This window comes from Melitaea cinxia, chromosome 20 (genome assembly GCF_905220565.1).
Source record: "Melitaea cinxia chromosome 20, ilMelCinx1.1, whole genome shotgun sequence".
Taxonomy (NCBI): domain Eukaryota; kingdom Metazoa; phylum Arthropoda; class Insecta; order Lepidoptera; family Nymphalidae; genus Melitaea; species Melitaea cinxia.
Window position 1 is genome coordinate 749,840 of NC_059413.1, and position 23,944 is coordinate 773,783.

At 35.3% G+C, this 23,944-nt stretch overlaps 1 long non-coding RNA gene across 1 annotated transcript; it reads left to right on the top strand.

Annotated features, from left to right (window-relative positions):
* Nucleotides 1–17,286: 17,286 nt before the first annotated feature.
* LOC123663233 lies at nucleotides 17,287–22,385 on the top strand. The gene is made up of 2 exons (XR_006744633.1): nucleotides 17,287–17,483; nucleotides 21,923–22,385. It is a non-coding gene; the product is annotated as an uncharacterized LOC123663233 (long non-coding RNA).
* Nucleotides 22,386–23,944: the final 1,559 nt, after the last annotated feature.

Sequence of the window (23,944 nt, forward strand, 5' to 3'; positions counted from 1 at the left end):
GACTTATTACTCGGTTCGTTACTTACCGTCGACCTTTGCAATTTTTCCGTGACTCGTATTTCAATTTCAGAAAGAAAATTACTCTTAGAAAACATCGCGATGTATCGAACAATATTAAAATGAATATATATATTTTTTTGCGAAAAATTAATCCAAAATATATGTACATGTGGATTCGGTTTCGTATAAAACGATGTATATTATGTTCTCTTAGTATATTACATTTGCCTAAACACTGCTTGATGCTTGACTGATGATTTGACTTCTATTTGTAAATAACTTATTTATCTATTAAAGGATAACTGTACAACCCGTCAAGATAAATACACCTATTTTACGGGATTTACAAAATGAATACGCCGTTGCAAAATGAGGTCCTTATTTGGAATTATAAAGGCGAATTTTTTTTTTCGAATTGTTGAGTGCTGTTGGCCCTATCGGCATTTACAGCGTCACCGGTGAGAGGGGCCGGGTACTATAGATACCGGCCGCGAAGGAAGAAGGAAGCCCTCTGGGAGGGCTCGGGGAAAACGCTCGTCCTAAGGTGTCTCCTAGCGAGATCGCACCTCGGCTTAGAAGACGGAACGCGGGGACCTCGCCCTCGCCGGTGGAGGCGGTGTGTTTTGTGTGTGTGTGTGTGTCTGTGTGTGTGTGTGTGTGTGTGTGTGTGTGTGTGTGCGTGTGTGTGTGCGTGCGTGCATGCATGCATGATATTTCCTATTGAGCCCTACCCTACCTACCTCAGTAACGCGCTTGTGATACTTCTCATGTTACATTCGAAGACAGGCTACGATAACCTCTTACCATAAAGCGTACCGTACATGTCTTTACCATTCTATTGGTAAAATATATGTATCGGTAGTAATGGTTCCCAAAATGAGTTTAAATCAATTGGCTAGAGAAATATTCATCAACATTAAAATAATTAAGTTTACTTTCTGAAGAGAACATTAAGACAAATTAAAAGAGAAATAATTGTAAAAAAAAAGTTTTCAAAACTTTTTCCTTAAATCAAATTTTCATCTCCTCCGTGACACTTAAATTATCTGAAATAAAGGAGCAAATCTGAGCGAACGACCCTTAAGCGAAGCGTGCAATGAGACTCGGAGCGTGTTATCAAACAAAAGAAATAAAAAAATCGTCGATAACCGCCACATAGAATCAATTTAACAATGGTTGACTTCTTCTTTTTAACCGACTTCCAAAAAAGGAGGAGGTTCTCAATTCGACTGTATTTTTAACCGACTTCCAAAAAAGGAGGAGGTTCTCAATTCGACTGTATTTTTTTTTTTTTTTTTTTTTTTTTTTTTTTTATGTATGTTACATCAGAACTTTTGACCAGGTAGACCGATTTCGACAAATTTTGTTTTAATCGAAAGGTGGTGTGTGCCGATTGGTCCCATTTAAATTTATTTGAGATCTAACAACTACTTTTCGAATTATATCTAATAATGCGTTTTTACTTGACGCTTTTTTCGTCGACCTACGTTGTATTATACCACATAACTTTCTACTGGGTGTACCGATTTTGATAATTCTTTTTTTGTTGGAAAGGGGATATCCCTAGTTTGGTACCATGATAAGGAAACCAGGATCTGATGATGGGATCCCAGAGAAATCGAGAGAAACTCTTGAAAATCCGCAATAACTTTTTACTGGGTGTATCGATTTTGATAATTTTTACTTTAATCGAAAGCTGATGTTTATCATGTGGTCACATATAAATTTTATCGAGATCTGATAACTACTTTTTGATTAATCTTTGATAACGCGTATTTACTTGACATTATTTTCGTCACCTTACGTTGTATTATACCTCATAACTTTTTACTTGGTGCACCGATTTTGACGTTTCTTATATAAATTAAAAGCTACTATTCGTCACGTGGTCCCATTCAAATTTAATTGAGATTTGATTCGTAATTTGTGAGTTATATCTAATATTGCGTATTTACTTGACGGTTTTTTCGTCACCCTACGTTGTATTATATTTACGTTATATCTTTTTACTGGGTGCACTGATTTTGATCTTTTTTGTATAAATCAAAAGCTAATACTTGTCATGTCGTCCGTTTTAAATATGATTGAGATATAATGAGCAATTTTTGAGTAATCTTTGATGACACGTATTTACATGACGATGTTAAGACGACTGTGGTCATGTTCAATACTTTGCCACAACGCCATCTATCAAAATGTAATGAAATTACTTCGTTCACTATCGATCAAATTACAATATTCCACTAGAGTAGAGAGTAGCAGTTTATTCGTTATAAATATATTTGAGCTTTTAATTTTTGAGTTGTCGCTAATACTGGGTATTTACTTGGCTATTTTACGTCGACCAACGTTATATTAACCTCATTACTATTTTACTGGGTGGACCGATATCGATGATTCTTTTTTTAATCGATAGGTGGTGCTTGTCATGTGGTCCCATTTAAATATAATTGAGATTTGACTCGAACTTTTTGAGCTATATCTGATATGGCGTATTTACTTGACTGTTTTTGGAGTTTTCTCCTTAAGAATCTATTTTCATTTAAGGCCCCGGAATGAAAAAATTGAACAGTAAAATCTACTGAACGAATGACCTTGTTAGAGATGGCGTTCAGACGTTTTCTAATAACGCAATTAGGTTCCGATAGATGGCGTTATTGCATTCATTTATTTACAATTTGATATAGTAATAATATATTTCTTAGACTAGTAAGCCTTTTTGTGTCTATTTAGACAGTTGATCTGAAGGGGTAAACTCCAGTCGTGCATCGGAGCTGTGTGAAAACATGAACATTACATATTTTTAATAAAAAAGACATAAACCGTAACTCAATATAAATCCGCTTCAACTAAAAAACCCGCCGTAATAAGCGATGTCAGCGCTTCGCGCGAATCGACGACGGGCCTTTTGAAACTTCTGCCTACAATCGCTAACAAAATGTTAGAAATAACAGTAGAACATTATATAATTCTACAATTGTTATGTCGCGTTATATGGAATACGAACAAAGTATTACTATTTTTTCGTCGATCTACGTTGTATTACTCTTCGATGTAATTGAAGTCGGTTTTTTTTTTCGTTTGCGAGCAAACACAATTATTTTTTATGTATGTTACATCAGAACTTTTGACCGTGTGGACCGATTTCGACAATTTTTTTTTTAATCGAAAGGTGGTGTGTGTCAATTGGTCCCATTTAAATTTATTTGAGATCTAACAACTACTTTTCGAGTTATATCTAATAATGCGTTTTTACTTGACGCTTTTTTCGTCGACCTACGTTGTAATATACCGCATAACTTTCTACTGGATGTACCGATTTTGATAATTCTTCTTTTGTTGGAAAGGAGATATCCCTAGTTTAGTACCATAATAAGGAAACCAGGATCTGATGATGGGATCTCAGAGAAATCGAGGGAAACTCTTGAAAATCCGTAATAACTTTTTACTGGGTGTACCGATTTCGATAATTCTTTTTTTGTTGGAAAGGGGATATCCGTAGTTTGATACCGTGATAAAGAAAGTAGGCACTGATGATGGGATCCCAGAGAAATCGAGGGAAACTCTTGAAAATCCGCAATAACTTTTTACTGGGTGTACCGATTTTAATAATTTTTAATTTAATCGAAAGCTGATGTTTGTCATGTGGTCACATATAATTTTTATTGAGATCTGATAACTACTTTTTGAGTAATCTTTGATAACGCGTAGTTACTTGACTATTTTTTCGTCGATCTACGTTGTATTACTCGTCGATGTAATTGAAGTCGGTTTTTTTTTTCGTTTGCAAGCAAACACAATTATGAGTGTGATAAGGTCCTGTGCCAGAAGAAATCGTTTTTTCTTACCACACATATAATATATATTTATGGACCTATGGTGGGATAACCATCCGACTGCTGGCTTTCAATATACATAGGATGAACCTAATAAGCTGCGAAAAAATCCAAAAAAGTTGTTTCATTATAATGACGTATGTATCTATTTAATATTACTTAATCAAAGTCAAAGTGAAGCTCTCAGCGATTTGTGATGTACATTAGGTTATACCGAGAAGAACACAAAAGACATTCAACAGTTACACTTTTAGTCTTCAAGTCATAGCCATCCTCCCTTCAACTGAGGTAGGGCACAGCAGGAAATTTCCTGCTCATATATGGAGCAGCCCGACTGGGGTAGTACCTCGACCTTACAGAAGTTCATAGCTAAATAATACTGCTTTCAAACAGTGTTGTGTTTCTATTAGTGAGTAAGGTGACCAGAGCTCCTGGGAGGCTTCTGGTGTTGCATGTGTCTATAGGCTACGGTAATCGCTTACCATCAGGTGAGCTGTACGCTTTTGCCGACCTAGTTACATAAAAAAAACATCTAATAAGAATTTATCCTCGTTTCAGTATACAACCAGCGTTACCATCCTAAAAGTCAGTGACGTAAGAAATATTGTAAATTTATGGACAATGCTCACTCAGTACCGGGGCATCCAATAGTCAGGGAGATATTTAAAGAGAATTGGTTAGAGCGTACTGTGACCCTTCGTTTCATTCTGTGACCTTTATCGGCCCATTTTAAAATTTTGCCAAAAATTTCCTTTAATAGGACATTATTCAGAGAATTATTTAGACATACTGGGGCGCACACTCGCCTTAAGACCTACGGTTATGGATTTAATTGAGCCAGATATAAATTAATTAAATTTGCGGAAACAATTGTATTTGTGTGTAAGTCTTTGTGCGTCTCACCACGGTACCTCGAAGATCACTTATAACTTTTTTTTTAAATATATAAGTAGGTCGGCAAGCAAGCGTACAGCTCGCCCGATGGTAAGCGATTACCGTAGTCTATAGACGCCTGCAACACCAGGTGCATCGCAAGCGTGTTGCCGATCCAATCCCCAATCTCCGCAGGAGCTCTGGTCACCTTACTACCAACAGGAACACAATACTGCTTGAAAACAGTATTATTTAGCTGTGATCTTCTGTGAGGTCGAGGTACTACCCCAGTCGGGCCGTATTTTGGGCAGGGAATTCCTGCTGTGCCCTACCTCAGTTAAAAAACAGTCGGCCCCGGTTTTAATCACAAATACTTGATAACAATTATCTCTCTTTTAAGGGAAATTATTCATTATCCACAAAGCCGCAGATTAACAGCGTATCTTATAAGCGCAGTAATAAAAAATTTATAGACTAATTATATCCTGTTATATGAGTAGTTGGTCGGTACACAGTTCTATCCCCATAGCGACAAAACAGGGAAGTCATTGTAACATTAATTAGTGTTTAAATTGAGTTCGTACTTCAGGCGTCAGTCGTCAACTCGTCGCTGATTACAAAAGACAAACTTCGAGTTTGCCGAGGTATTATCCTGTAATTTAGTTTCATGTAATTTTTCAACCGACTTCAAAAAAGGAGAAGTTTATCAATATGACTGTATTTTTTTTTCTTATGTGTGTTATCTCAAGTTTTTACTGCGTGGACCGATTTCGATGATTATTATTTTATATTGTTTTATAATGTTTACGCAAATTTCACTTATTGTAATGTAATGATTTTGTAATAATTTCAAATATTTTATACTTTTTTTATAAGAATATATTTACAATAAGTAGTGATTTTGACTATTTTTAACCGACTTCCAAAAAAGGAGGAGGTTCTCAATTCGACTGTATTTTTTTTTTTTATGTATGTTACATCAGAACTTTTGACCGGGTGGACCGATTTCGACAAATTTTGTCTTAATCGAAAGGTGCTGTGTGCCAATTGGTCCCATTTAAATTTATTTGAGATTTAACAACTACTTTTCGAGTTATATCTAATAATGCGTTTTTACTTGACGCTTTTTTCGTCGACCTACGTTGTATTATACCGCATAACTTTCTACTAGATGTACCGATTTTGATAATTCTTTTTTTTTTGTTGGAAAGAGGATATCTCTAGTTTGGTACCATGATAAGGAAACCAGGATCTGATGATGGGATCCCAGATAAATCGAGAGAAATTCTCGAAAATCTGCAATAACTTTTTACTGGGTATACCGATTTTGATAATTTTTGATTTAATCGAAAGCTGATGTTTATTAGATTAACTACTTTTTGAGTAATCTTTGATAACGCGCAGTTACTTGAGAATTTTTTCGTCGATCTACGTTGTATTACTCGTCGATGTAATTGAAGTCGGTTTTTTTTTTCGTTTGCGAGCAAACATAATTGGTGCTATGGATCTGTGTTTACTTTTTAATGAATTGTTTGTAAAATCAAATTTATTTTGTATTTACATTTTATTTTATTTTTTTCATACTTTTTTAAGCAAATAATTATTTGAGAAGATTGCCTTTTTATTTCTTAAATACGGATTGTCAAAAGCATTTGTTTCCGGTCGTTGGTTATAAATAGTTGTTGGCTTATTAAAAACGGCAGTCTTCTGATATCAACGGTACAAACTAGAAGTCGGAAAAGAAGTTGTAATAGTAAAGTAAAGTAACTGTGTGAAGTGGAAGATATCAAGTGTGAATAAAGTTATTTGTAACAACTGGATTTTGTTATTTCACAACAGTAATGAAACAACTTTTGCGGATTTTATCGCGGCTTATTCACATTTTTCACATTTCACATTCACAGTTTATTTACAACAACCATCAGACCGGAGTATCGGAAATGTCGAGCATCTAAAAAATGTAATAAACCGCGATAAAATCCGATAAAGTTGTATCATTATAGTGTTTCTTATTTTAATCAAAAATCGGTACTTGTCGAGGTCCTATTTAATGTAACCGAGGTCTGACATGTATTTTTGAGTTATCTCTGATAATACGTATTTACTTGACTACCTTTTAACCGACATCCCCAAAAGGAAAAGGTTATCAATACGTTTGAATGTTTTTTTATGTAGTATACCTCAGAACTTTTGATTGGGTGGAGGGGTGGATTTTCCCTTTTTCGAAGACTACTCCTCTTTTGAAGTCGATTAAAAATACGAAAACAATTTTCTTTTAACATTAAAATTACGAAGGAAACTAAAACCAGATAATCTCATCTGTAAGTTACATGAAAATCACCATCATTTATTTATTGCCTCGCAAACTGACGATGCCCAAGCCACATATTCAGAGCACCACGTGGACGGTCCACGAGGCTCGTTAAAAAGAGGTTTCGTTCCGACCCGGGGGAAATCGACCATCTTTGATTGGACCGAGCGAAGTTATGTTCGACTCTGTGTGTGTGTGTGGCCGGTGACAGGGATTACTGAACAAGTTTATGAATGATTGATATGATTTTCATAGTGTTACGAGCAGACAGATATATGAATCTTATGATTGTTATAATTAAATAGTACCTTCAACAACTATGACTAAAATTTCAGATACTATTCGAATGTTATGTGTGCACCTGTTTGTGTGTGTGCGTGTGTCTGTGTATGTGTGCGTGCATACATCCATATCAGAGAGAGAGCGAAATTATAATCTGCATGAATGCCTTCGTTTGTAATCGTACTTATTTTGTGTTTTTGTATAAAGTGTTTTGTTTCAAATAAAAGTAAACTTAAATTATTTGTAGTAGTACCGTGTATAAATGAACTCAATTTCCGATTTTATTAGTTTATTACCTTAATTGACTAAACGCGTTGAAATAAAACAACTAGCAGTGAATTAGTGAAATATTTAGTTTGATACGTGCATACAATGTTTGTTTTACGGACTTACTCATTGAAACGTTTAACAATTCAGCAAATATTGTGCGTATCGAAATTCAGTTAGTTAACTCTCGGTAAATTCGTTGATAATACACCCGTGTCCCTGATCAACCTGTTGTATTCCTCTGTTAATTATAACTGGAGGCGAGTTGGTTGTTTAAAGCGTTGATTGTTTAAAGCTTTAGATTATGGTGATGATAGATATATTCCATACTATGAGTAACGATCGCTATCAGGTGTATATGAAAACAACCGGGACCAACGGCTTAGCGTGCTCTCCGAGGCACGGTGGGGGACCCACGAGGACAACACCCAGACCACGGCAAACATCTGTATGGCCAATACAAATGTTTGTCATGTGCGGCGATCGAACCCGTAACCGCCAGCGCAACAGCCACAAACAAGCGCTGTGACCGTTACGCTAACCGCTAACGCGTCGACTTACTACCTGTATAATTATAACTATTCTATAAAAATTGGGAACAATATATAAGAATAAGGAAATCAACAATAAATAATTAGACTTTCTTGCAAACGTAATAAACACGACTTCACTTAAATCGACAAGTAATACAATTTTAATTATATACTTTATTGCACTCAAAAATACATATAGAAACATAAAATGATAGTAAGGTTTATGGCAAAGGTGGACTTATCTCTGAAAGAAATTTCTTCCAGTCAACCCATGGTCATGAGTAAGTGTTTCATATAGCGAGGCAAACAGTGCAAGAAGTATTCTCATTACGAAAAAATAAATAAAAAAAGAAATAAAAAAATATATATATATACAAAAATGTACCATACTATTAACAAATACATATAAAGATACATACCAAAATACAAATATACTTATACATATACATCATCATTACAGCCTATAAAGTCCACTGCTGGACATAGGCCTCCACAAGTTTACGCCAAAAATAACGTGAACTCATGTGTTTTGCCCATAGTCACCACGCTGGGCAGGCGGGTTGGTGACCGCAGTACTGGCTTTGTCGCACCGAAGACGCTGCTGCCCGTCTTCGGCCTGTGTATTTCAAAGCCAGCAGTTGGATGGTTATCCCGCCATCGGTCGGCTTCTTAAGTTCCAAGGTGGTTGTGAAACCTTGTTATCCCTTAGTCGCCTCTTACGACACCCACGGGAAGAGAGGGGGTGGCTAAATTCTTTAGTGCCGTAGCCACACAGCACATACATACTCACTATAATAGGTATATAAGTTAATACATACGTACAACGTATACGATAAAAACTTTTATATTAGTCGTTAATTATTTTCTAAAAACAACTCCATGATAATGTCGTTCTCGTTTCGTGTAACAGACACATAAAACCTCAAACGCCGCGCATAAACTTTAATGAATTGACTTCGCGCGTCTTTACAGAAACGATGAGGTGTTTACGCTGCGGCGTTTATTAATTTCATTTCGTCCTTAACATATTTTAATCATGAATATTGTCGAGATATAAATTTACCGTGGTTTTAAGTATATTTTATTCGTGTATTGTTTCACCAATTTCATTATATCATATTATCCTCTTTTATAGCCTACGGCGTTCTATAATAAATATTTTATTAGACACGCAGATAATATTCCAAATGGTACAAGATATTTGTGAAACGAAATAATAAGCTCTTCAGTTTTGTTAGAGGTTATACAAATTCACATGTATATTATTATTATATATGACAACGACGATATTAATATATGACGCCGCGTTGGCGCAGCGGTTACAGCCATGGATTGTACCTGTTGCGCTGGCGGTTGCGGGTTCGATCCCCGCACATGACAAACATTTGTATTGACTATACAGGTGTTTGCCGTGGTCTGGGTGTTTGTGCATTCCTTGTGGGTCTCCCCACCGTGCCTCGGAGAGCACGTTAAGCCGTCGGTCCCGGTTGTTATCATGTACACCTGATAGCGATCGTTACTCATAGTAGGGAATATATCCGCCGACCCGCATTGGAGCAGCGTGGAGGATTAAGCTCCATCCTTCTCCTACATGGGGAAAGAGGCCTATGCCCAGTAGTGGGATATTACAGGCTGAAGCGTTTAATATTATAAAACTGAATAGTTAGTTTCGTTGAACGTTAAACTTCGAAATAACTTATTGCAATTTAAAAACTATGGAATATTGGATAGCTATTTGTTAACGAAAGCTATAAAATGGCTATATAAGATCACGCTACGACTTAATGGATGGGATCTTCCATAAAAAGTGTGTATGTAGCTCCGACGCACGACTGGAGTTTACTCCTTCAGATCGACGGTCTAAATAGGGACAATAAAGGCTTACTAGTCTAAGAAAAAGATTAATACCATTACCAAATGGTTAATAAACGAATTAAATAATGCCATCATCGATAGATGGTGTTATTAAAAAACGTCAAAACGTTATCTCCGCTATCCGATAGATGGCGTTAAAAAAACCGACTTCAATTACATCGTAGTAATACAACGTAGATCGACGAAAAAATAGTCAAGTAACTACGCGCTATTAAAGATTACTCAAAAAGTAGTTATTAGATCTCCATAAAATTTATATGTGACCACATGATAAACATCGGCTTTCGATTAAATTAAAAATTATCAAAATCGGTACACTCAGTAAAAAGTTATTGCAGATTTTCGAGAGTTTCCCTCGATTTCTCTGGGATTCCATCATTAGATCCTAGTTTCCTTACCACGGTACCAAACTAGGGATATCTACTTTCCAACGAAAAAAGAATTATCAAAATCGGTATTTCCAGAAAGTTATGCGGTATAATACAACGTAGGTCAACGAAAAAAGCGTCAAGTAAAAACGCATTATTACATATAACTCAAAAAGTACTTGTTAGATCTCAAATAAATTTAAGTGAAACCAAATGACACACCACCTTTCGATTAAAAAAAAATTGTCGAAATCGGTCCACCCAGTCAAAAGTTCTGAAGTAAGATACATAAAAAAATACAGTCGAATTGAGAACCTCCTCCTTTTTTGGACGTCGGTTAAAAAATGTAACGAGGTTATTCGTTCAGTAGATTTTACTCCTCGTATAGGTATATTGTTATACCGGGGCCTTGTAAAAAAATGTAGCAATAACAGAAAGATTGAAATCCTTTTTATAGTATAACATTTATAAAAAACTTGTCATGCTAACGTGGCAGGCCATAAATTTAAAACCAATAAAAAATAACTTGAGATTCGAAATTTGTTTTTTATACCGTTGTGAAAAAACTGTCGTGTCGCCAAAATGACTTTGATACAACGCTTTGACAGAATCAACTCCGTGTCTCATCTGTTACCAGAAAAAACTTTTTTGTCTCGCTCTTACAGGACATATTTATATTGTCACTTTTTATTTGAATGTAATTTTTGTAGGACTAATGTATGATGTCATTTATTTAGGAAGATAATTGCGTAATTCTTTTGGCCGTTGTTTTATTGGCTGCGATATGGTACAATAAAACACCTACGCAGCCAATCGACATTGAAAATTATCCTGGAACTTTATAAAATGGTATTTATTACAGGAATAAAGTTAATATTTATAATTATATGCTCCATAATAAAAAGTTTCTTCTCGAAGTTCAACAAAAGTTATTGAATAAAAGAAATAAGCTGCACCGCTTTTCATTCAATTCAGTAAATGGCAGAGGCTTTATTCATATTTAAACACATACCTGTATTCGTTCGTACGGCTGCACACGGCCGGCCGGTTCTGTGCGGCAGCGGCGAGAAATCCCCGAAAATCTTTTTTACCTACAATAATACTGAAAAACTGCGCAAAAAACTTGTTAAGTTTGAGTCGAAATGCTTAGAGAGTTCTGTACACTTACATATCAAGATAAAACATTTTTTTTTTAATTTAAGTAGGCTTCTTAGTATATCATCACATCAGCCTTTCGCAGTCCACTACTGGACATAGGCCACCACAAGTCTGAGCCAAAAATGGCGTGAACTCATGTGTTTTGCCCATAGTCACGGCATGCGGGTTGGTGACCGCAGGGCTGGCTTTGTCACACCGAAGACGCTGCTGCACGTCTTCGGCCTGTTCAAAGCCAGCAGTTGGATGGTTACCCCGCCATCGGTCGGCTTTTTAAGTTCCAAGGTGGTAGTGGAACTTTGTTGTCCCTTAGTCGCCTCTTACGAGACCCACGGGAAGAGAGGGGGTGGCTATATTCTTTAATGCCGTAACCACACAGCATTCGTATATATCTTAGTATATATCGTTCTTTAATTATTATGATTGATAGTTGATATGAAGCTACCAACGCTAGCGGTTTGGAAAGTGAATTCTGCTGAGAACTAAGTATATTCTGATTCTAACTTACTAAGTGTATTCTGGGTAGTACTTTCTTTATTACCAATCTAATTTTACGAGTATATTTAATTGAAATCTATAATTAAGTTACTATTGTATAGGAACTTATCTACTATTTTATAGGTACTCTAGCGACCCACCCCGGCTTCGCACGGGTGCAATGCTGATACTAAATATACTACAGAATATCTTTATTTATAGTGTAAAGCTAGCTTATGACATGGTTATTAACATAATAACAGCAACATTCGAATATGCGTCGTTAGATTACACGTTGTTACAGAATGCGTTGAAGAAATAAAGGCTCACTGCTCGTTCCCCGTAGGTGATAGCGTGATATTATATAGCCTATATGTTAACCCGACTTCTTAATAATATTCGTGCCAAATTTGAAGTAAATCCATGCAGTACTTTTTGAGTTTTTCCCGGTCATACATACAGACAAACAGACAAACAGACAAAAATTCTAAAAACTATATTTTTGGCTTCGGTATCGATTGTAGATCACACCCCAAGTATTCTTTAAAAAAAATATTCAATGTACAGTTTTGACTTTCCTACCATTTTATTATATGTATAGATATCTACTAACTACTTTTGATTCTTTCTAAGTCGTTATTTTAGTCGTTTATACTTTTTTTATATATATTTTCATTGTTTATGGTGTACAATAGAAAGAAAATAATAGGAATAATAATTTAGTACGAGCTTGATAAGGAATATCTCTATTCGATATTTATTTTTTTAGGGTTCCACCATGCAAGGAACCTTAAAAATGGCGTACTATAAAAACAAGAAGAGCGGGAGATTTGGTCGGAATTGTCGGATTTTAATTTTTATGCCTCGTTAGCACGACGCGACTTTTTCTTTTTGTCTTAATTATAATTCTTTTTGACAAGACATCGCGACTTCTGCATTACTTAGCACGTCAATAGGTTTCACGTAAAAGGTAGTTTTAGGTTTACCTTTATGAATTAAAAGAAGTTAATTGTTAGTACTATTTTTATTTATTTATTTATTTTTTTAATTACTTTATTTTTTCAAATAAAAAGATTTAGATTTGTACCTAAATGTAGTTAATTACAAAGCAATTTCACAATAATTATATTTAGGATGCCTCTGCCGCCATACTAGGAAAACCTGTGTTACGGCATGCAGCGTCAATTCCCCAGATAATGACAATGAGTAATAGAGATTATACAAATGATACAAATGAATAATATTATGTACTTTTTAGAATGTATTACTATTATAATCTTTTCTTTTACTAATTTACATAATCTATTACAGAAACTAAAATAAGATGTTTTTTTTACTATTTATTTTGACAATTTTTTAATTAAGACGTCTGTCGGTGTTGTGTTCATGTAGTGAATATAAGATGGCTAGAGCTCTGGGAAAGCGTCGAATGTAAGGTCGGCAACGCGCAATGTCGTTGCAAGAGTCCATCAGCTACGGTAATCGCTTACCATCAGGCGGTTATACGCTCCTTTGGAATCGTTTACCAAAAGTGATCCAAAAAAGTACTTCAATTTATGCTTTTAAGGACAAGCTAAGAAATCATCTTTTCTTCGAATTCAGGAACATCTCATAATGGATATACTCTCAATGTATCTCAATGATTTATTTATGTATGTATGTATTTTATGTATGTAAATACGCTTCAGCCTGTAGTATCCTACTACTGAGCATAGGCCGATTTCCCCATGTAGGAGAAGGATCAGAGCTTAATCAACCACGCTGCTCCAATGCGGGTTGGCGGATATATTCCCTTCAATGAGTAACGATCGCTATCAGGTGTACATGATAACGACCGGGACCGACGGCTTAACGTGCTCTCCGAGGCACGGTGGGGAGACCCACAAGGACTGCACAAACACCCAGACCACGGGAAACACCTGTATTGCCAATACAAATGTTTGTCATGTGCGAGGATCGAACCCGCAACCGCCAGCGCAACAGGTACAATCCATGGCTGTACCGTATACTGTATGTATATACATGTTCATGTAATTGTGTATGTAGTCAAGTATACATGAATTTTATATTATTAATTCTGAATAAGCTGATAGATTTATAATGCTGTATGGCTACGGCACCAAAGAATATAGCCACCCCCTCTCTTCCCGTGGGTGTCCTAAGAGGCGACTAAAGGATAACACAGTCCCACTACCAGCTTGGAACTTAAAAAGCCGACCGATGGCGCAATAACCATCCAACTGCTGGCCTTGAAATACACAGGCCGAAGACGGGCAGCAGCGTCTTCGATGCGAAAAAGCCAGTCCTGCGATCACCAACCCGCCTGCCCAGCGTGGTGACTATGGGCAACACACATGAGTTCACGCATGTTTGGTGCGAACTTGTGGAGCCCTATGTCCAGCAGTGGACTGCAATAGGTTGGAATGATGATGATGATGATTTATAATCATTATTATTAATCACTCTTGCACTTCTGTGCCTCGCGATAACAGCAATTCTCACCACCGTGGGTAGACTGGTAGAGATCTCTTCTAGAGATGAGTTCGCCCTTGCCAACTTTCTTTGTAAATATGATTTTTACTTGTTTCTTTTTTTAAATGCAATAAAGAATATATTAAATAAACTGATAAATTCGTATATGAATAACTGTATGAAAAAATTTAAGTGCAAAAAAGAATATAAAATTTCAACAGTCATCATTTTCTGGAGAAAATTCGTAATATTGTATTTTTTGCATCATGCCATATTTAGTTCCTTTTATAATCTGTACTTTTATGCCTATTACTCGTACAAAATAATTTCGACGTTTCACATCTGCCAGCTGTCACGTGACGGCTACCATTTTTTATCTTTTGTTTATTTATTACGGCTGTATCTCTCCATTCTTATGTATAAAAGCCTCAGAGACCAATTAGGTCTTGATCGCCCATTATCAATAACCACATTGAGTACACTCGCTCTCGCCTCGCTCCCAAAGGGCCCATCAGTACGACAGGCAGCAGTTCCGGGTAATTAGAGGCATTCGTTAATAAAATGTTGAAAACAATCAATCAACTATCTTTAAAATGAATTACCTTTTTTTTAATTTTTGTACCAGGTTTTTGCAGGAAGGTTCTTATCGCGCGGTACACGCATTGACAAGAATGGGAGCAAGATTGAAAAAAAGCGTGACAATACTTTTTCTAGACACTTCTTGCCATAAATAGTTCGTTTTTTTTTATCCTATGTAAATCTTAATGGTTTTAACATACATCCTTACACTTTAAATATTTTTTTTTCTGTGTTTAAGGAGTTATAGTCCACTCCATAGGAACATCACACATGCTACATACAAGATAATTAATGAAGTCGTCGTCACATACCAACGTTTACAATGTTGTAAAATAGTTTAGCCTGAGACAGGATACGCTAAAATTACTATATACAAACTGGATGTTAACGCAATCGGTAATCGATTCCTGACATTCCAATCTACGCAAGCAAAGTCGCGGACTAACTAGTAAAGTAATAATAATTATAGACTGTGGCGTAATTATTTACCGTCAACCGTGTTTTAAATGACTTCAAATAATTGAGTTTGCTCGCAAACGAAAAAAAACCGACTTCAATCACATCGACGAGTAATACAACGTAGATCGACGAAAAAATAGTCAAGTAACTACGCGTTATCAAAGATTACTCCAAAAGTATTTATCAGATCTCGATAAAATTTATATGTGACCACATGATAAATATCAGCTTTCGATTAAATTAAAAATTACCAAAATCGGAACACCCAGTAAAAAGTTATTGCGAATTTTCGAGAGTTTCCCTCGATTTCTCCAGAATCCCATCATCAGATCTTGGTTTCCTTACCATGGTACCAAACTAGGGATATCCTCTTTCCAACAAAAAAAGAATTATCAAAATCGGTACATGTAGTAGAAAGTTATGTGGTATAATACAATGTAGGTCGACGAAAAAAGCGTCAAGTAAAAACGCATTATTAGATATAGCTCGAAAAGTAGTTGTTAGATCTCAAATAAATTTAAATGGGACCAATTGGCACACGCCACCTTTCGATTAAAACAAAATTTGTCGAAATCGGTCCACCCGGTCAAAAGTTCTGATGTAACATACATAAAAAAAAAAAAAAAATACAGTCGAATTGAGAACCTCCTCCTTTTTTGGAAGTCGGTTAAAAAGGCGGAGGTTATCAATTCGAGTGTAAATTTTTTTTTATGTGTGTGCCTCAGAAATTTTTACTGCGCGGACCAATCTCGATGATTCTTTTTAATCGAAAGGCTGTGCTTATTATGTTGTCTCATTTAAATTTATTCGAGATCTGAGAAGAACAAAAATCAAAAAAAAAATCAAAGGCAACTTTATTCAAATAGGCTTCATGAGCACTTTCAAATCGTCATTTTACAAATTAAAATTTTAAAATGATTATTATATTTAAAAGTAAAGCTACCACCGATTCAGAATATAAGTTCTCAAAATATAGGTTCTTCAGAGAAGAATCTGCAAGAAACTCCGTAGTTATTTTTTTTGAAAATAATATATAAACTGTACTACCTACTGTAAACAGTACTATACTTTTTAATATAATAATATGGGTACCTACTTATTAATGCGTTTTTACTTGACTATTTTTCGTCGACCTACGTTTTATTATACCTCATAATTGTTTACTGTATGAATCGATTTTAACGATTCTTATTTCAAACGAAAGATGGTGCTTGTCATGTGGTCTCGTTAAAATCGTTCAATCATTGATCGATATCTGATGAGTAGGTACTTTTGTGTTGTCTAATAATTCGTATTTATTTGGCTATTTCTTCGTATTATTACTTAATTATGCTTTTCATTGTACGATTACTTATATATTTAATTTTTAAGTTTTTATTATCACTAATATTCCTACTATCGGAAAATAATTATTTTAACATATAATAGTTGCAGTAAGCAAGATTGATATTTTATACGTTTTTATAGCTATACACTGTTATATAACAAAAATAATGTAAAAGTTCATAAATCACATTATTTTGTAAGAAAGTAAACAAAATAGTCCAACCTTCAAACTTTGCGTCAGTCACTAAAATGTAATGACGAATATTTGCGACGTTGCCGTTCCGCTCTCACACACGCTGAGATTTTCCAACAGGTGTGCTAAAGCACTATACCTGCGTCGCAGATAGTGCGCATACATCGACACAGTGTCCACGTTGCCGCTCCGTGCACTACGATAATGTCAAACCAGTTTTCCAACTAGTCTCTGTGTCGGTTACTGTGTCATTTAACGCTTAATAATACAGTTCATTTTATTTACAATTTGATCACGGAGTTGTACGCGTTGATTATTTGAGTTACGATCACCTTTTGTCATTTCTTCCTTCCTACTCTTGGCATAATTTGTTGAGTTTTGAATGAATGTGCTGTGTTCAATGTTTACGTTTTTTTGTTGAATCTAATAATAATGTTTTTATCTTACGATGTGATTGCGACTTTTGGAGTGTCAGCGGTAAGTAGACTTTTTGTGTTAATATAAGTAGGTCACTCAAATAGCGGTGTATTTTCAGACACATTGCGTGATACTTTAAGATTATAATTGATTTCAAAACCGGTCTAGAGATAAATGAACCAAATTGAAAATGTATAAAATGTGAACCGTATTACAGTAATTAACTGCAATATTTCAACATATTACCTATTTATTTTACACCAAAATTCCAGTCTCGATTTCGTATTCTACATAGTAGGTATAGGTACATAATACATTGGAAGATTCATTGCAATCGAGACAGTAGTACCTGTTTATTATCACTACATTGACCTTAGAAACTAACATATTTTGGACAAGAATAAAATTTATCAATAAGGATGACCCATATAACCATAGATACCTATATCTGACAGAGACAAAATTCCAATCAAGATTAAGTGACGCACTATTATTATTTTAGCAGGCAGGTGTAAGAAGTGAGATTAATAGTGCGTTATGGGCCTGTTTCACCAATTGTAAATAACGCTATTTTATGGATGACGATATCAGATAGTAAAGTTTTTAAATTCATTTTGGAACGAAGTTCCTTATGGGGCGTTGCGGAGGGGTATCCTAGCTGGCAAAAAACGTCTGTCACGTTAAAAAAGTATGTACGTAAAAGTATGTATGATGGCTATACAGTGTCTACTGTATAGTCTACGTGATGACTGTTATTGTTATTATTATTATATCAGTCTCTAATTATGATATATTTTTATAAATTATTGTAAATAAAATAAAAGTGTTAAGATAATTCTGTAAAGTACTTTATTATGATTTTTATCGATAAAAAAATCATAATAAAAATGTATACTCCTATAAATTATTTTCTTTATATCGAATAGAACATGAGATTAATATTTTATAAGAAGGAACTTCGTTCCTATCTGGTGTCTCACGACACCACACGATTTTTTTATGTATTATTAATTTTCACCATCAAATTTCGCTGTATAGGGTCATTGCGCCTGTTCGCGTCCACCGCCCAATTCGCGTCCATTTTACGGATCTGACTTTGAAAAGTCTCGAAATTAAGTATACTAAGACACCAATAAGTCGAAAAATAATAACCGGCTAATACCTCAATGTATAAGAGGCACGTACGCATAGACAAAAGTTCCGTGCGTCCAAGCAATCCTGGGTAAAAAAAATAGTTAGTGAGGGCTGTTCAACAAGAGAGCGCGAAGGCACGGAATAATGAGAAGAAAAGAGTGGGCAGCGGTTCGTTTGAAGGTGAGTCTTTTATTGTTTTATGTCTATTTTGGATACATAGCTGTTTCTAGGCGTTGGTTATGATAAAAGGAATTATAATAATTATGAATTTGCTTATTTTTTTATAGTTAACAGTTAAAATAAGGTGGACGCGAACTACTACACCGAATTTATAAAACTTCCACTTTGCGTCCGCAATGGACGCAAACTATACCTAAAGGGATTAATAATAAGACTAAATCGCGTCCATTTTTTAAATTAATTCTATAAGGTTAATACATAAAACTAAAAGTTTAATACCTATTCTACTTTGAATGAAATAAGTAATTTCTTTCTTATTTTTTTTTCTGTTTAAGATGAGTTCTTTGCAGATAAGAAACAAGAAAGAAAAAAGAACATACACAGAGGAAGATTTGCATGACATCCAAGAGAAGAAGAAATCGTTAAGACAAGTACCTATGCAAAAAATATGCTATTTCAATATTGGACAAAATCAGTGGGTGCAGATCAAAACTTATCTACACAAATAAATAAAATTGGAGTGTCTGTTTGTAATATTAAAGTAACAGCTTTTTACTAAATGTATATTGATTTATACACGGTACATATACCAAAATAAGCAATCTCTTTACTGTAGGATGCCCCCCTAATAAGAAGTCAGCTTGAGTATAATGCGGTAGTATGGTCTCCACATGAAGTCAAATACAGTCTCATACTGGAACGTATTCAAAATAAATTCACCAGGTTTCTTTACCATAGGCTTTATGGCGTGTATCCCTTGATGTATCCAACATTGTAACAACAAGTTGGAGACTAGGAGAGAGCTGGCTCTGGCAACTTATATTTTAAAATTATTCCGCGTCGTTGTCAAAATCCAGGGGTACTGCAGTGGATAGGTTTGAGCGTACCCGATAGGTATCATCTACAACGAAGACAGCGACCGAGCTTGTTTGCAGTACCCCACGGCAGAACCGAGCTAGTGCGCAACGGCCCCCTTGCTCGTTCAGTCAGAACGCTGAACTTGGTGGCTGACACACTAGACCTTTTTTTTTGTTCATGGAGTGAATTCACAAAAGTTACTTTGTATATAATATGTTATTAGAAATGAATTTAATATTTCTATATTTATTATTGTTTTGTTTTTAGTATTATGTTAAAGTCAGCTAATTCTTTTTTAATTATAGTTTAACTTTTTTTCCTTTTGCTTTTTGTCTCTTTTACTATGTCTAATGAATTGGGTTATGCCTGTAATATTAGATGTAAGAAAATAAAATAAATAAATAAATAAAAACATTTTTTAGAATTTTTGTCTGTCTGTCTGTCTGTTTGCTCCGGCTAATCACTGAAACGACTGGACTGATTTTGACGTTACCATCTAGATAGCTAATGAAATAAGGAGTAAATTAGGCTACTTTTATTTTAGAAATTTATTTATTTTGTAATTCTACGAACAGAACAATATTTTTTTATTATAGTTATAATTATAATTCCACGCGGATGAAGTCGCGAGCACAGCTAGTATCAAATAAAACCAAGTGACGAAGAAGAAAACAGCGGTATTATTAATATTTAATGCGAATGGAGATATGTGTGCACCTCGTATTTTGTTTCCATAATTATTATTAATCAAGGCTGATCTTTGTGGTGCTGTGTGCTTACGGCACCAAAGAATATAAACACCCCCTCTCTTCCCGTGGGTGTCGTAAGAGGCGACTAAGTTCCTCTACTACCTCGGAACTTAAAAAGCCGACCGATGGCGGGATATCCATCCAACTGCTGGCTTTGAAATACACAGGACGAAGACGGGCAGCAGCGTCTTCGGTACGACAATGCCAGGCCTGCGGTCACCAACCCGTCTGCCCAGCGTGGTGACTATGGGCAAAACACAGGAGTGAACTTGTCGAGGCCTATGTCCAGTAGTCGACTGCGAAAGGCTGCTGTGATTGTAATTGCAGGCTGATCTTTAGCTTGCTTACATTCCTTTAAAATTCACAGAACAGATAATTGTTGAATTTTAAAGGTGGAATTACTATTTACTGACTACATAGGTACCTAATTTGTTTTTTAATTTTAAGTTCTATCAATGTTTAGAAGAATAAATAGGTAGGTATTATTTTCTTTATAGTGATTTATTAATGTTAATATGTTGATTTTTAAATAACTATAATTCTTCAATAAATAAATTATTAAAATCCAATGTCTCTTTACATTATCATAAAAATATCACCTCTTTATTCCTTTTCTAAGCTGGTGGACGCGAAGTGGTCCAGCGGGTGGACGCAAATTGGATTTTATGGACGCAAACTGGGTAAATCGCCTAATTCTGACGTTTGTATTTAAATAAAATAATAACAAGATGTTTCGAACAAAACTGAAAATTAATCTTTAAATAGACTATATAATGAATACAGTAAATAAATTTTTCATAGAAATTAGTGCGGGGACATTTTTATTTTCTTCTTCAAACTTGCCAACTGCACTAAGTGGACGCGAACAGGCGCAATGACCCTATATGAGACATTTCTATTCGCAAAAATTAATCTAACCGCTTTCTGTTAATAATTGAGGTGAAACCGGTCCTAATTTCCTATTCTATCTCCTGCTGTTAAAGTCTAATCGTAACTTAAGTGCAAGATAAAATTTGATCCACAATTGGTGAAACTGGCCCTGAGAATCCTATATTTTTTTAAATTACACTAAGTACTAGACAAGATGTCATGCAATGGCGTAAATAAATAAATAATAAGTAAACGCTTTATATTCAACAGCCCCCAGTAGGATTTTCTCCTTTGTCGGGGCTCCGGAAACACACACAATACTCAAACACAAACACCCAGGCCACAAACATCTATATGATCAATACAAATGTCTGTCGTGAGCGGGAATCGAACCAACGACCGCCAGCGCAACAGCCAGTCCTGTGACCGCTGCGCTGCCAACGCGTCGTCAAATCGTGATATTTTAATTTCATAGCGAATAATACAATCTCAATGCGTCGAAGCAATCGAAGACCGCTTTCTGTTCAAAATTCTTTGTACAAAAACACCGTGAAAATATTAATCCCACTTAAAAAAATACTTTTTAATAAAACCACTCCAGAAACACAACTTTTTTTGAGAACAGTATTATTTAGCTGTGTTTGTATGTGTTTATATGTAGCAAAAATGCATTATAATAAGGATATATTTATCCGCCATTATTTCCAGTTGGTGTCATTCTTCGTATCGGTGGCATTACTGCTAGCCGTGGCATCGAAGCGGGGACTGCTGCGTGTATCTACCAGCTCTGAGCCACTGGTCGTGCCCGTCAAGGAGAAGATTGCACCATCAGCGCCTGAACTAGCTCCGTTAGCTGGCTCTACGTAGAGATAAATATTATTTTATTGATTTTTGAAAGTAAAATATTAATAATGAAATATCAATTAAGATTCAGAGGTGACAATATGTACGCCCTAAGAAGAGGAGCCTAAGCCATTTATAATAAAATTAACGATGTTTGAAGGTATACAGTAGAGCAGAACTAGACGTTATGAATGTTGTAATAACATACTTAAATTTACATTTTCATATGTTTTAATTTTAATGAGTTGTTTAAATGTAAATTGAAATACATAATTAGAAGATATTTAAACATTCTTAATGGAATATCAAGATACAAATGGCTAAAGTATACGTTCTTAATAATGAACCATATAATGTTTAATAACTTTTTACTACAATTATTAGAACCAGCCTTAGTGCGTCCATAAATTACGTGAGGTGTTTTTTAAATTATCTGTCCCTCCCTCCCCCTGGTGAGATGTCGTGAGATTTTATTCAACCCCCTCCCCCATCACCCAATCTCACGTGAGATTTTTCAAAATGTGGGTTTCTTACGTAAACGCGTTGGATTGTTATTGTAGCAAGAAAAAAAATGTTCGTGCTTTTATTTACAACTAGTTAAGACTAGTAATCAGACACAATCAACAAATAAGACAGTCAGTAGATGTATAACGTCGAAGTATGAATGAAATTATTTTCTTTCGAACGAATTAGTGAATGAACTTAATCGTATTTTTATTTGCCGACCCCCTCCAACTTAAGATTAGATGAGATTTGACTTAACCCCCTAAGAGGGGGCTCTTAAACATCTCACATATTTTATGAACGCCCCCTTACATAATATTGTATGTGAGTCTTATCAGTCGCTTAACTAGTAGTAATATAGGTAAAGTATTTTTTTAAAACTGAAAAATAATTTTCATTAAATCAACTCGAATATTTAAGCCACTCAACTGACGTTTGGATCAATGGCTTTACTAGTATCAAAACTGAACAACTGGGCACATCAGGCAATATCCTGCTCAAATACTGGAGCAGCCCGACTGGGGATGTACCTCGACCTTACAGAAGATCACAGCTAACCACCACGAGAGCCCAATACTGCTTTCAAGCAGTGTTAGGTTCTCGTGATGAGTCACCAGAGCTCCTGAAGAGGATTGGGGGTAGGGTACAATAAAAATCAAGATGAGCCGTACACTTGTTTGTCGGCCTAATTGTATAAAAAGCCACAATGCTTTTGTCAAAATAGGTACGTACTTAGCTCTACAATACGCCATGCATGTATAATATTTTACACTAGAATATAACACGAGGATTAATCTCTACCTGCCGTATGTAGGTATCGGTACGGGTATTGAGCGGTCGAAGTCTGCTCGAAGTGGGAATCGCTTTGCGCGAGGTTGCAAACCAAAAATATATTTGTCTAAATCAAAAAAAAAAAAAAATGGAGTTTGGCAAGGTAAAACAACCGTTCCATCGCATTTGTAATGCAGTGCATCAGATTTGAGAGCTTGAGTCTTAAAAAAATAGTAAAAATAAATTAAATGTAAAAGTATTTAGTTATCATTGAATATCTATGCCCATAAATGTTGGTGTAAAGTGCCCAATATACTCACCGATAACTATACTATAGTAGGTATTGATACGTGAAACTACGAATTCTACTTAACCAAGATATTAAGTCTTAAAGCTAATTTTATTTGTGCTATGAATAATAAATATCGATTCAGCCGGTAACATCCTACAGCTGGGCATAGGCTTCTTACACACTTGACAGAAATTCAAGCTGAAAAAAAAGTTATATAAAGACAAATGTCCATTCCGAGAGGAATCGAAACCACAAACCGTCTGTGTTTTAGGCGCCTTATATATAAACATTTTGGAGTTAACTCCTTAAAATGGATTGTC